Source organism: Sphaeramia orbicularis, chromosome 18 (assembly GCF_902148855.1).
Source record: "Sphaeramia orbicularis chromosome 18, fSphaOr1.1, whole genome shotgun sequence".
NCBI lineage: Eukaryota > Metazoa > Chordata > Actinopteri > Kurtiformes > Apogonidae > Sphaeramia > Sphaeramia orbicularis.
In genome coordinates, this window is record NC_043974.1 from 29,321,900 (window position 1) to 29,336,421 (window position 14,522).

The window sequence follows — 14,522 nt, forward strand, 5'->3', positions numbered from 1 at the left end:
TGTTGTATATGGGAAGGAACATAAACTGTATGTTATTTTTGTCACACATAGCATAACCTTCCATTCAAGTATTTCCAGCCTCTTGCTTTATATTTGTATTTTTTATGTATTTTTTGTTGTTTTTGTTATAAAGATATTGACCAGAAAAAAAAAAAAAAAAAAAAAAAAAAGATTGGTCAGTTACAAAAATGGTTGTGAAGCAACGTAATGCTAATATTACAGGAACAACACCAACACGCTGATGTCACATCATGTGTTAGGTATCTCTTTAGAACAGAGTCTGTTAATTGTTGTATTTTTTGTGCAATAATGGAAATGTGTATGTATGAAGAATAGGGTTAATACGTGTCAAGCAAGTGCTCACATATAGTAAACTCATTCTATGTAGTACTATATGTATTGATAGTCACAACTTCAAAACTCACTAATGAATCAATGCTATGTATCCACAGACTGTATCACTCACTGAATAAAGTATAAAGCTCATTGTTCACACAGATTTGTATTTATGGGATCATCAAGTTTTCTTCTGTAGATTAATATTCACAGCGGGTTATTCTGACAGTCAAAGTCACAATGTATTTTATAAACTCCACCTGCTGCATCAGCTGATAGTTTACATTATAGCTTTGTTAGCTTAGCTCTGTTTTTAGACACAAAACAGCCATAGTGAAACCATAAATCCCCTCCTTTTTTTTCTGTACAGTTTGTTGTCAATAGCTGCACCTAAAATCTGTTTAGAATCTGTCACAGTTTAGTCTGATTCGTGGATCAACTTAGCAGCAACTTAGCAAAGATAAAAACATCCCAAAATAATTTTACACCTTCATAAACCTCCGAGTCAAACTTGGCTATGTAGAAGAAATGCTGCTATTTCAGCATCAAACTGTTCTTTTAATCTAGAGCTATAGTTATTGCTAAATACTATCAATAAATATAAAAACTCTTATCTTTGACACACCTATACTGGCCAGCAAAATCACTCTAGCAATATATAGTCATGCTTAGGGGTGTAAGAAAATATCGGTTCTGCAATATATCACAATATTTCATTTCACGATACTGTATTGATATTAAAAAGTACTGTATCGATATTTTTAGGTATTTATTCAAATGCAGATATTGCGGAGGTTCTTTTTTTTTTTGTTTATATTCTATTTATTATTGTTTAACACTGTTTTATTAAAAATGGTTATTTGAAGCATCCGAAAAGCACTTTTTACTGTCTGAGAGAGGCAGATGTCAGTTCTTTTGTTGGGATTGCACAAAAATAATGTTATGATGTTGGTTACGAACTAATAGAATATGAACGTTTGAGCAGGATCTTAATCTGTAATGCCTGTAAACCATAATTTAAGTTTTAACAGAGGAAAATTTTGTGATATAGCATTAGATCCTGTTCTGATCAAATAAAAATGTGTTTAATATTTGAGCATATTTCTGATGTAATTCAATTCTTCCAGGAAAAAATCGTTTAAAAAAAAAAAAAGAAACAAACAAAAAAATTGTCTTTTTAACAGTATCATGACATATCGTGACATATCGTATGGTGATCCTAGTATTGTGATTTGTATCGTATCGCCAGATTCTTGCCAATACACACTCCTAGTCATGCTCTAGTATTACTAATAAATAATACTTTGGTTTTCTCTAAATGTAAATGCAGATATATCCACATTCCCAACTTGTACAGCTTTGTAAACTACCTTCTCTAGCCCACCACAGAAAGCACAAAGTAAGCACACTGTTTGTACGCCACCAATCAATGCTTTAGACCAAGAGGAATGAGCTTTTGACTTACTGACTGAAGGACAGCATCAATACAAAACGCTCACCCTAAACAAGTCGGAAAACACCTTGGGTTCCAGCACTATGTCCCATTGATTTCTATTCAGCTCAACGCGGATTCTGCAGCATTTAGACATTTAATTCCCTTTCAAGCAAAGTCATTACACAGCTGAGCATTTAATTAAGCAATCACAGTGGTGCAATCTGAATGATTCAGTGTCTAAATGAGGGCCAAGTTGGCAATGTCTAAATGTGGGCCAAGTTGGCATTATTGAGCCTTTTCTGTTCCTAATGAAGCTGCTTCTAAAATTTGTTTTATGCAAAAAAAAAAAAAAATCTCTAAATATGACACGCCTTTGCTTTTGCCGCCCCTCAAATAAATGTTTAAAAGATCTACCAAACAACAGTTTTGGATTCACACTGGATAAGCCCACATAGTTCCACTCATAATTAAATGTGTTAAAGGATTTTTTGAGACGGAAGGAGCCAGGTATTCACGGCTGACCTATTTCCTCCACAAAAGAAGCATAATTTTAGGGGCATGGGCGCAGATGTGTCTGAGGATGTACTGGGGAGGTGTTCTCACCTCTCCACGCCTCCGTGAACAGGGCGACAGTTTATTATGTCTGGATGAGGCCTCTGAGTGCTCGGTTTGCCTTTCTGCAAATGAGCTCAGCTGTAGTGACATTGAAATTCATAAACGTTCATTCTAGGTCAGTCAGCACTGCTTGTTATGGACTAATAATGAACTTTGCATAAGTGCAGATACAGTACTTTGATATATATTAATTTCCTCAAGTCTTTTTGCTAATGCCGTTGATTGCCCTGCCACGCTGTATCAGCACTGTTTATCTAAAAACAATTACCCAGAAAAATAGGAAAACCATTTTTTTTTTTTTTTCTGACTTTGCGAATTGTACAATAAACAATGCTATCAAACAAGGTAGAACTCCAGCAGTCAGTAGAAAAAAGACAATTAAATTCATGTCCCGTTGACTCAATGTGGACAAATGCTGTGATGAGTTTATGGTCTTAAATCACAAATTGCTTACCAGTGTAAGTCTGTGGTAAATGGTGAATTAATTTCATGGCAGGTTTGCGACCGACATTGTAAATACTTAATTTAACACAAATACAGTGTGATGTTTGTGGATGTCAGCCACCTTCGCCTTTGTGTGTCTCTTGGTAGTGGGCAGGTGTACAGGTGGCATGACCACCTGCAACTGCACCTGTGTAGTTTTTGTCACAGCATGTTGGTCTCTTAGAGCCATTTGTTCACAGCCATATCAGTGTGTTCAGAACAACTGCTCCAAATTATACAGGACTTGTTTTACCCTTTGATTTCATCATAATGAAGGTTTGTAAATTCGACAAATGTAAGATGCATAAGATTACAGTTATTACTCCTACAAATGTGGACTGAGAGGTTGTTTGTTCACAGATGTACAAATTCTAAGAGAACAGAATTAAAGTGGATCTGTAAGACTGAACAATATTACTGTGATTCATTTTATTTGTACTTTAGGCAAGATATGGTACAGCAATAAAAGCTATTATTTACCTGGATTTATTAGAACACTAGACTGTGTTTGACTTTTTCTCCAACAGAGTTCCAGCCAGGCAATGATGCCACATGTTTGTTTGTTGTTAAAATATGATTATTCCATGTGTATAAACATATCTATATGTCTTGACACTCCCTATACGTATAATTGAGCTGACTTTAGCTTGTTGAAAGACATATCCATCTTTCTGGTGAAAAAAGACAATTTCCAGTTTAGTTATCTGACAAAATCCAAATGAATTACAAAAAGAAAGAAAATGAAAACTAGGAACACCATAATATTGTTTAATGTCAACCTAAATGGTTGCACCATGAATCTGAATCTGCTGTGATGTAGGCTTACGATATGACTTAAAAGAGTGATATTTTGCTTTTTTAAATAGAATTATGCATTTTAAAACATTTCCCTGTGGTCTACAAAAATTGTAAATGCTATGCTTGGGTCTGAATTCTTCATTAATTCAACACCACAGGTCCATCTTCAACCCTATTTCTGAGTAATGACACTAGAAAGGTCATGTTGAGTGCTGGCCCTTTAAATGCAAATGAGCCACTTCATGCCCCACCCCCTCCAGGTTGTTGGCTATGCTGCTCTGTACCGTTCAACCAACAACTGAAGATTTTAGGTAATCGGCTCGAAGTTTGGACGTATTTTCAGTTTTTACTACAACTGCTGCTGACGACAATTATGTCGTACTCTGAGAAATGTTTGTCGGAAGTCTTGACCTTATATGTGCAAATGACTAGTTATAGACGTAACAAATTAAGCACAAATTAAAACAGGTTGTAGAAATCCAGTCAATTTCTATATCTTTGCAGCACCTGGAGGGTTCAAATTCAAACTTTATGAACTATTAGGGTCCAAATACACAAATAAATGTACCAAAGACTAATAAAAGTGGGTTTAGCAAAATATGACCCCTTTATATCTTACAAATTGAGGCTTACATTCAGGTGTTATGCAAAGTAAAGTTAAGTTTTTTACCAGTTGTTTTGTATCTGCAACACATCCACCATGGGGTATTGCTAATTACTATAAATACAAAAAAGATCAACATAGCATTATACTGTGTTATAAGATAATAACAGGACAAAATGTGAAATGTTATCATGTTAGTAAGCAATTATATAAGATACTAATGTATAACACTGTCATCTGCCAACAATAGGATGCTGTTATATTACTACTTTGTTGTTTTTACCAGATTTGAATTTGTCTTTTTATGATGATTGTATTTTACTTAGGATTGTATGCAGTTGTTTACTAACGACATCACTTTTTACTTAAATGTCCGATTCGGTTCTTTCCTCTGTACTCAATCTGCTGCAGTACTTTGTCCCTCAGTCTATAAAACACATCCAGATGTCATTCTAACACTTCAAATATAATGAGAAAGAGCAGAGGAAGTGGATGATGCTAGTAAGTAAAGTTACAAATATCAATGGATGGAGAAAAAAACAAGACATTTGGCTGGAGTTAACATTAGCACATTAGCTATTTAACCCACTGCATATGCCAAAAGGGGTCTTTGTGGATTAGTTATAGAATTGGGCTTTTATGAGGGGCGTAACATCTTCACACCATTATCTGTGCTGTCGACTTCAGAGGAATATGAATAACTGAATGATTTATGTTAACACAGCCAAGCACCAAATAAAGCGACGCAGAGGAAAATTGCTTTAATAACTGTATTTTATTCAAATAAATGAATGTATCTCCTTCTGAAACCTGACTGGTACCTTATTTAAGAAAGTAGATATTGTAAACAAGATACAGGCTCTGCTGGTACCATGACGTCAGACTTAACAAGCACATACTTATCACCTAAATATAACGTTTTACCTTCATTTATGCACCATTTTGTTGCTGTTAAGTGATGAGTGTTATCTAGATTTAGCTGTTAGGTTCCAAAGTATTCAAAGACACATGGGGCAAGAGACAAGAAAGTAATAAACAAACTGACATCGAACACTATGTTTAGAGCAACAATATTTTGGTTAGTTTGGTCTTTTTTAGCGTTATATCTCTGGTGTGCGACCAAATATCTGCATACTTTTAGTGTCAAGATCAGTTTGAGTGATCTTTACAGTCTGATTTAAAGCTGCAGGATCCAAATAATGACAAAAAAAAAGATCACATCTTATTTCTACAGCTCTCTCCTCTGTCCAAACCAAAAGACTAAATAAAAATAATGTGTCAGTGTATAGTAGAGTCCCTTTAACCCTGTAAAGCCTGAACCATTAAATCATTGACAGAAAATTCCAGTTCTTTGAAACTGGAGCCTTTATTGGTCCTTCTGAACAACACCCCCTCCCTTTTTTTTTTTTTTCAAATAAGAATTTCCATGTATGACTTTCAATTTTGTATCGTATTTAATACATTGGGTCTCAGTGGTCAAATATTATTATTTTTGAGCAAAGGAGAACATGTCTAAAGTAGAAAACCACTCGGACAGTACAGACCTCCACCAAGGCAGATCAGTACCCCCCCCCCCCCCGCCCCGATCACCACCAAAATTTAATCATTTGTTCCTTGTGCCAGTATCAACATTTCCTGAAATTTTCATCCAAATCCGTCCAGAACTTTTTGAGTTATCTTGCACACAGACAGGCAGACAGACAAACCAACGCCGGCAAAAACATAACCTCATTGGCGGAAGTAAAAATTGGTAATTCCTTTTCAAAATTGGCAAAGTTCTGCCTCCTTCCTCATTAATGACAATCTTGTAGTGTCACTGGAAAGGCCTCTGGTGAACAAATTCCTCCCCCCTGGTGGATTATCTGTGTATTGCATGTATCTAATTGTATACATCAGGTTTTTGAACAAAAAAGTATCACACTGATCATGTAGAGGGCTTCAGTACTCATGTATCAAATACGATACGTTTGTCATTATAGGGTTAATTGCAATATGTAGAAAGGTAATCATGAGATGTTTACTCCGTAATGTCAAAAAACTATCAAGCACTGCAGCTTTAAGGTGGAACTTAAGTATAACTGGTGCAACAGGACACTTACTCTTTTGCAAAACTCAATTTTTTCCCCAAACTTGAACTTTGACATTCTAAACTCCGGCTACAGATGTTAATCAAAGTCAAAACTTAATCCAGGCCTGATAAGATGCTTTATTTAACAGGCTCCTTTTTAGCAGGGGGCTCGATCAGGTGAAATGAAGAGGAACTGATTGCTTGTGGTGATTGTGCTGATTACATTTTAAATTTAAAACTTTCCCGTAGTACATGGTCCTGAACAGTTTTGCAGACAATGACAGAGCAGGCTTAGTAAATGCCAAGGTCCCTGCAATCTCCCAGACTGGAAGAGAAATACTGCACTTAGCTTTGTGGACGGTCTGAACTAACATCACCTCCCCTTTCCATGTGTGCCATTGTATAGTCTAAGTATAGTTTATGAATTCTGTAAATATATGTACAAAGAGCGCTTTCCTACTTGACCCAATCTTTATCCTGTCATCAGTAAAATGTATACAATAACAGCACATTATCCCCACCAGATCCAAAAGCTGAAAATGCTGCATTATTTTGTCTGCAAAAGCAATTTTCCTATTACCCTGTTTATGTATTGCCACAGCGGCATTAATCATCAACATGTTTTCAAAGTTTAATAAAACAATCATGTTCTGTAGGAGGGAGAGTTCAGCATTCCTGACCTTCTCTTATTCTGACTGTGGGCTGAATTCACAATGACTGAGATCCGTGTTGCAATTTTCCCCCTAGTCAAAACATTATGGATGCTTGTGCTACAGCTGTCAGATAAATGACATTTGAAAATATACGATGAAAGGCATTTGCATGAAATACGGCACGGGATAAAGCATTAGCATATCGGGAGGGGGGAGTTGCAATTGTGTCCATGCCCTTTCTTTGAGATGACAGATCATGTCATGTACTTGCATGTGTAAAAGTACTGCAGCCACTACAGTTTTAAAATCTTGAGTTTTATTTTTTTATTTTTTTTTTTTTTAGGAAGGCAGCATGAGTATGTGTCTGGAGCAGAATGTTATGTTTACATCCACGCAGCACTTGACAGGTCTAGTAGGCATTCACTCCAATCACAGCTTGTAAGCTCCAATAACCTTGCGCTAATGCAAGATCACCAGAGGACCGAGACTAATCTGTGGTATCAAACCAACAGTGAGACCTCTTTGAGTGACAAAAATAGGAGACTTGAAAATCATTTTACAAAATCAGATCAAGTTTTCTGAACTTTTTGCATCCCAGTGGGTTTAATATCATGGCAGAGATATCAATTTTAATCCAGAAAATCGCTCTTGGTCTTTTTTACATCATTTTGCATCTTTTCCAATTCGTTCTCCAAAGATTTGAATGGTGGTGTGACTCCACAGATTAGAGCAGTAACAGCTAACTGTCGCAGTCATTTTTTTTTTTTTTTTCTATATACTGCAGATGGCAAATGTTGAACAGAGAGGAGCAGTATTATACTCATGATATGGTGCATTCTAAAGCAGTGTGTGCACATTTTGCATTACTGATTGATAAGACAATCATGTAAGCGTGCATAGGTCTTTCCTTATATTCTGCCATTTCAAGCTAAAACATTTGTCTTTGTGCAGCATTTGCAGACTATCTGTATCTCACGGAGTAATTTCAAAGCGGCTGGTCATAAAGTCGTCTTATGAGCTTGCATTGGAACTCTCACTAGCTGTCTCAAAGATGTATTCCTACTGCCGCTGTTCGGAGAGGAGGAGGGAGGCCAGTAGTCTGAGCTAAGCCTCAGAACAGACACGTTTCACTGTGTACTTATAATAACAAGCAGGCTCTCAGCGTCTTTCAGCTGAAGATATTCTCTAGTTCAGTATCTCTAAATTTATCGGCAGTGATTGATATGAAAAAGTGTCAAGTCTCTGTTGTGCTGTGTGCTTGCATAACTTTAATATGTACTTTATATGGCCCTGTTGTGAACTTGTCAAAGGTTTTGCATGTGCAGTTTTTCCATTTTTCAATATTTTGACAAACAGTTAAAATGTGTCAACACTCCTCCGGCTTTGCTCATACGGTGATTGACCAGAAAAAAATGACTGATTGTCTGAGCCAGTGTATTTAACCCTGTAAAGCCTGAACCATTAAATCATTGACAGAAAATTCCAGTTCTTTGAAAGTGGAGCCTTTATTGGTCCTTCTGAACAACCCCCCAATTTTTTTTTTTCAAATATCAATTTCCATGTATGAGTTTCAATTTTGTATCATATTTGATACATCAGGTCTCAATAGTCAAATACTATTATTTTTGAACAAACAAAAACCTAATATAACACAAACATGTCTAACAAATTGGTCATTCCTTTTCAAAATTGGCAAAGTTCTGCCTCCTTGTTGAGCCGCATTATGTAATAAATTCCCATTATGTAATAAAAATTCAAAACGTAATATGAATGTTACGTCATCTTGTAATAAAGCTGCGTTATGTAATAAACTGACGTATTTTGTAATAAACTACCTCAATGCATTATGTAGTAAATTTTTTCGCATTATGTAGTAAGTTATTACAATTTGAGAAATTTATTACAAAATGCACTTGACACATTTTTATTTCCAGAAAATGTAATGTGCTAAATTAATCTTTAAACTGTGTGGTTAAAGTTCTGAGTACATTACCTGTAGCTCCTGTGACTAATTTTTTTCTAAATTGCTCTGAAATTATATTAATTTGGATTGTTATTACATAATGAACCATGTTATTACATTTAAAAAAAAAAAAAAAATGTGTCAAGTGCATTTTGTAATAAATTTCTCAAATTGTAATAACTTACTACATAATGTGAAAAAACTTACTATATAATGCGTTGACGTAGTTTTTTACAAAGTTCGTCAGTTTATTACATAATGTGGCTTTATTACAAGATGATGTGACATTCTTATTACATTTTGAACTTTTATTACATAATGGGAATTTATCATATAATGCAGCTCAACACTCCTTCCTCATTAATTACAATCTTGTAGTGTCACTGGAAAGGCCTCTGGTGAACGAAATCCTCCCCCCTGGTGGATTATCCATGTATTGCATCTATTTAATTGTATACATCATCATGTAGAGGGCTTCAAAACTAATGTATCAAATATGATATGTTTGGCGTTATAGAGTTAACATTAGAAGAATCACAAGGCACACCACCAAACAAAAATGTCACAAAAAGTATTTTAATTGAAATATAATGCACATCTAGTCTCAATTGACTTACTCAGTGTGAAACCTGGGCCTGTTTAGTTGAACACAAAGCTGATATTCTTGCAGGTAACCAGCTGATCACCGCATCACTAGTATGGGGGGTTTTTATTATCAGAACACACCACATCAGGGCCAATTCATTTTCACTTTTATTTTACAAAGGGAAACAGGAGATTGTTGTTGTAGAGTGGATCATTGGTGCGTGCAGTTGTATGTATCTATATAACGCTGCTTCCTTACAGTACCAACAGGTGAAATTGGGTAATTTTCCACTGCACACCTGATGATTTCTCATGGCACACTTATGGGCCGTGGCACACTGGTTGGGAAACACTGGTCTAAGCCTAGCATTCACAAGTTGCAATTCAAGGAGAGTTTGCATAGAATATTTCGTTTTTAGACTTTAAATTGGTGCCTTTTGTAACTGTGCTTATAATTCTATTAGACATGAAAATCTTCCACTGCGTTCTACTTGACCTTTCCAGGTGAGTGTATAGAATGAAGAATACAAATCCTTGCCAGAGTCTTACAAATACCTGAGAAACTCATGTTGACATCTTAAGTTGGCGATAGGTCAGCCGTTGGTGTAAAATTAAGCAAAAACCCAGGTTCATTCCGTGCATTTCTGTATGAGGCGTACACCTGTGCGTGTATGTGTTCGTGTTAAATAGCAAAGAATAAATTTGTCGTAAAACACAACAGTAGAAAATCTGGCTTTAGTTTCAGCATTGACTGTAAAACACAACAATATAAAGAATCGTGCACATGCCACTCCTGAAGTTATTTGCTAGTGAACCGCTGTACAATAAGCGTCTCAGTAAAGATGTCAAGGGCTTTGTTGCGGCTGTGACTGGTGCTTTGTTTTCCATTCACTACAGTATGTTTAGAAGATGTAAAGGCTTATTCACTGAATGTGACAAACCCAGCGTGAGACCTATAGTCAACACTGTATCAATCAGTTTACAATAAGGAAGGGCATGATTGATGAATACAATCAGCTCGTGCCAGGACTGCAGCCATGCAAATAAAGCCCTTTTGTATTTCAGTGTTGTGCAGCTTATGGTTTTAATTTGTTTGTATGTGTTGCTGACAGTTTTGAGAGTCAGATCGTAATTCAGTAATAACAGCAAATATTTGGGGATGTCAAATAATGATTTTCAGAATTGCTTCAGCATAATTTGTTACATGTGAATGGTTAGAGCAGCAAACTGTTTACAACTTCTATGTTAACTTACCTGTCCATTACATCCTACTAGAACAGTTTATACCCCCCCCCCCAATACACCTTTACATGTAACCCACAGGGAGAAGAGTAAAGTCCTTAGAGAGGCTTACCTTGAGGTCGAAGGTGTGAAAGTCATGGAACATTCTGTCTCCTGAGACCTGTGACAGAAGGGTGGGGGGGGGGGCGATGAGACGTCAGTCATCATTAAGCCACAGTGCAATTACAGAGCAACTCGTCTGACAGTGATTGATCAATGAGGAACTCCCTTAATGAAGACAAGGATTCAGGGGCGCTCCCAGGAGCAAATTGGCAAAGTAAGTAGTGGGAATAGTGTCCCAGATTACTAAGACACCAAGAGGATCATCCTGTCTGGTCTGTGGGTTCGAAATGCAGTAAAACTATTCAGCTGAATGTCAGGTACGGTAATGAAAGTGGAAGTGGAATAATGCCAATGCAGTCTTAAAGTTAGAGGATTATTTTGTCTCATGACTGTTTTACTCGTGACAGTCCAGCGTATATGATATTTTTATTTTCCCAAGAGCATTGTTGAGTTGTTGATCCCTTCATTCACCAAACTGGTTATTATTTTACTGAAAGTTTATGTGGGAAACACCCAAATATCCTTTCTATTACTTAGTCCTTGTAAATTGGCCATATAACTGATGATGAATTAGTTTTTTTGTTTTTTTTTTGTATTTCTGGCAAAGTAAAAGTGCTTACTTCTGGGATATACAGACAAAACACATACTGGTGCTTTCTACATAAATAAGGGGGAGTTGGAAATTTCAACTGGACCACTTAAACCCACAGTATTGTCTAACTTTTTTTTACTAAATACCTGATATCTGTAGTAGTGTAGATGGGCATGAGATAAAACAGTGCTCAAAGCTATGCCCGACTTGACCACATTTAAAAGAAAAACATGATCTTTCATAACTTTTGATCCATTTTTGACTATTACACAGTGAAAATCTGATTGCCTTCAGTTTATTTTTGATGTATCTAATTTTTGCCTGGTTTTATTAGCCAACCCCCCTTGAGTTCTGAGCTAGTTCTCCATGGCACTCCTAACTCTGTTACCCAAAAGAGTCTGAACTCAAGGGCCACTTAAACATGCCTCAGCTGGACTGTCAAGTACAGCCTCATTGTTAAAACACCAGAGAATGAGGAAATCAGGCCCTTGAGGCAAAAGCTTCATATGCCACTGCATTGAAATTCAGTTTTTGATTTAGCCCTGTAAACTCCATGAAAAATCTGGACTGCCTCGTGGGCTGATGCACCATAAGGAGGGACATATTTGAGTTCTGTTCTATTCATGCCATGTACACAGGTGAGGAGGGCGCTTGCCAAAAACAGCAAGCCCTTCGAGCGAGGCATCTGACTGGTGCTTTAACTTTTAGTTCGCTAAACTTCATAGTCGCCTCTTATTTGCACATAAAAAACATTACTGTAATACATGAAAAAACAAAGACGATCTGTGCAACAAAACAGTTTTTTGACGTAAAATAGCATAAATCTGTATGACTCATAGCTTTGGGAAGCTAAATGGTGGACTAGCTTTAAATTTGCCACCATGTGTCATTGGCGTTACTAATTAATCAGCAGCACGTATTCTACCACATGTGGCTTATTAATAAATGCAGCTGCATTTCACTTAATCATTCAGTCACTGACTATGTATGTGAGCTCCAAGAGCTGTAATTTCAACAATGAGTCATCGGTGCCTTGGAATAAAGACCACCAAGGTCCAAATGAGATGACTGAATTGGAAACTGGCTGACACTGAATATGAGGCCCTGATATTACTTACATTAAATTTGTGAAAAAAAAAAAAAAAAAAAGTGTGACTCGGTTCATTCTTTTCTATACCTGACTAGCTCAAAGTTACTAGTTCAAATACACAGCTTTATATCAAATAAGAGAATGTAGAAGATAAAAAAGTGAAACTGAGCCACATTCTTTCTTTTCTTAAGTTTCTGCAAGACTGATATTTGCATTTGGGTGCTTCTATGAAACTGGTCCCTAAAAACAGGACATGGGGGCTAAAAATTCAAACCAGATGTAGACTAATGTTATGAAGCAAGTCTGGAAGCACTTTAGGTCTGTTTTAAAAATAAATATTTACTGAGATAAAAGAGAAACTATTTTTCAAATAAAACACATTTTTATATTAGTTTTATACAAAAATCCGCATATAACACGGTAAAAAGGACACAAAAATTATACACTACTATTTTTTTTTTTTTTTAATATGTTTTTATTCTCTCACAGGTACATTTTGGGAATCGAACTAATTATGCAAGGCAGAGTGTTTCACAAAAATGACCGCTGTTGCAAAATCACTCACGATTCATATGTGTTAAAATGAGCAGGTTCCGCATATAACACAAGTGGACACAATGGGTTACATGGGAAACCTGGAATGAGACTGAGATTCATGAAAAACCTGCATGTCTGGATTAGAAAAAGCACTAGTAATGTCAAATTTAACACAGTGTCTTTATTTATAGTGCTATATAAGACCATTTACAGCCATGTTTTCCAGATTGAATGCACTGACACCTAGGTAGCTTTTTCTGTCCCAGTTTGGGGCCTATTTTGGCCCCAATATTTTATCAAAAACAAATTAATTTTGGGATGGCTCAGAGCAAGAGTATAATTTTTTTTGCATTTATCTGAGGTCATCATTAGGTCCATCCTGGGGGGAAATGTGTCTAAATTTCTCTTTTATTATTGCGTCTAAAAAGCTGTCAAAGTGCCAGGTACCAAAATGAACCCAGTTTCATAGAAGCACCCATTTAGTTGAGCAACTTTTAGGTGAACTTTTGCAATTTCACAACAAAAAACAAATTAAATACGAATAAACTAGGCTTTAGATGGTGGTCTAGGCTTTTTTAGACATGGCTGTAATAGACAGAGTAGAAAAGGTAGAGGCTGCAAAAAGGAAGAATAACCAGTTGTTTACCAAATGTCTAAAAACCTCCAAGAAGAAAAGAAAACAAATCAAGTCTAATACATGGATTTTGGCCTTGGGCACTTCTGCTGTTAAATCCCTAACCCTAACCCCAGCTGGCTGTGGTAACAAAGAAAAACAAACAAAACCAGCCGTCCTGATCATTTATGAGAGAAAATTGGGGATATCAGGGAAAGTCCTTCATTAGAAATGAAGACAGATGATTGCCATTGGACTTATTTAGGAAATGAAACCTTTTTAAGTTAAACAAACCTAAAAACACTTGTAACTTTGGGAACATGGCTATGATGTGACAAAGTACAATGAATTCCTCGAGGTAAAAAAAAACCAAAAAACAAATCAAGATCCCTCTAATCCATTGCGCATAATTATGTTGCGTATTGGTTTGCATAGAAACTAAGCTAAGTTATGAAATGGTCACAATTATTAGGTTATTAAAGATTGTACCGTATGACTAATTCCTGGACATAATTGCAAATACTTCATTCTGAGGTGTTGTACTGTGAAAAATGCCAGTGGTGCTAGTATATGTGAATATCGTCACATATAATTGAGACATTATATCATTTAGAACCATGGAGACATGTAGTATTTGAAGTGCATATTGTGTGCTGTACACCATTGCAATGAGTATGTATAATTTTATACATAGTGATCAGGAGACGTTTTCTGTCTAAAGAAGGAAGATAATTGTGGACAGTTAGTTGTTTTGTAGCCTGAGGTGGCATGCATCAAATGTATCAGTTCTCCTCAAGCTCCAAATG

The 14,522-nt window shown here is 36.2% G+C and overlaps 1 protein-coding gene across 33 annotated transcripts in view; it reads right to left on the reverse strand.

Moving 5' to 3' along the window:
• LOC115438765 (receptor-type tyrosine-protein phosphatase delta) overlaps positions 1 to 14,522 on the reverse strand; it is a 617,983-nt gene that overhangs the window by 267,051 nt on the left and 336,410 nt on the right. For all 33 annotated transcript variants that reach the window (XM_030162597.1, XM_030162584.1, XM_030162598.1 and 30 more), the window contains exon 8: positions 10,895 to 10,942. The gene's annotated coding sequence lies outside the window, so the exon portion shown is untranslated. The remainder of the gene's footprint in view (positions 1 to 10,894; positions 10,943 to 14,522) is intronic.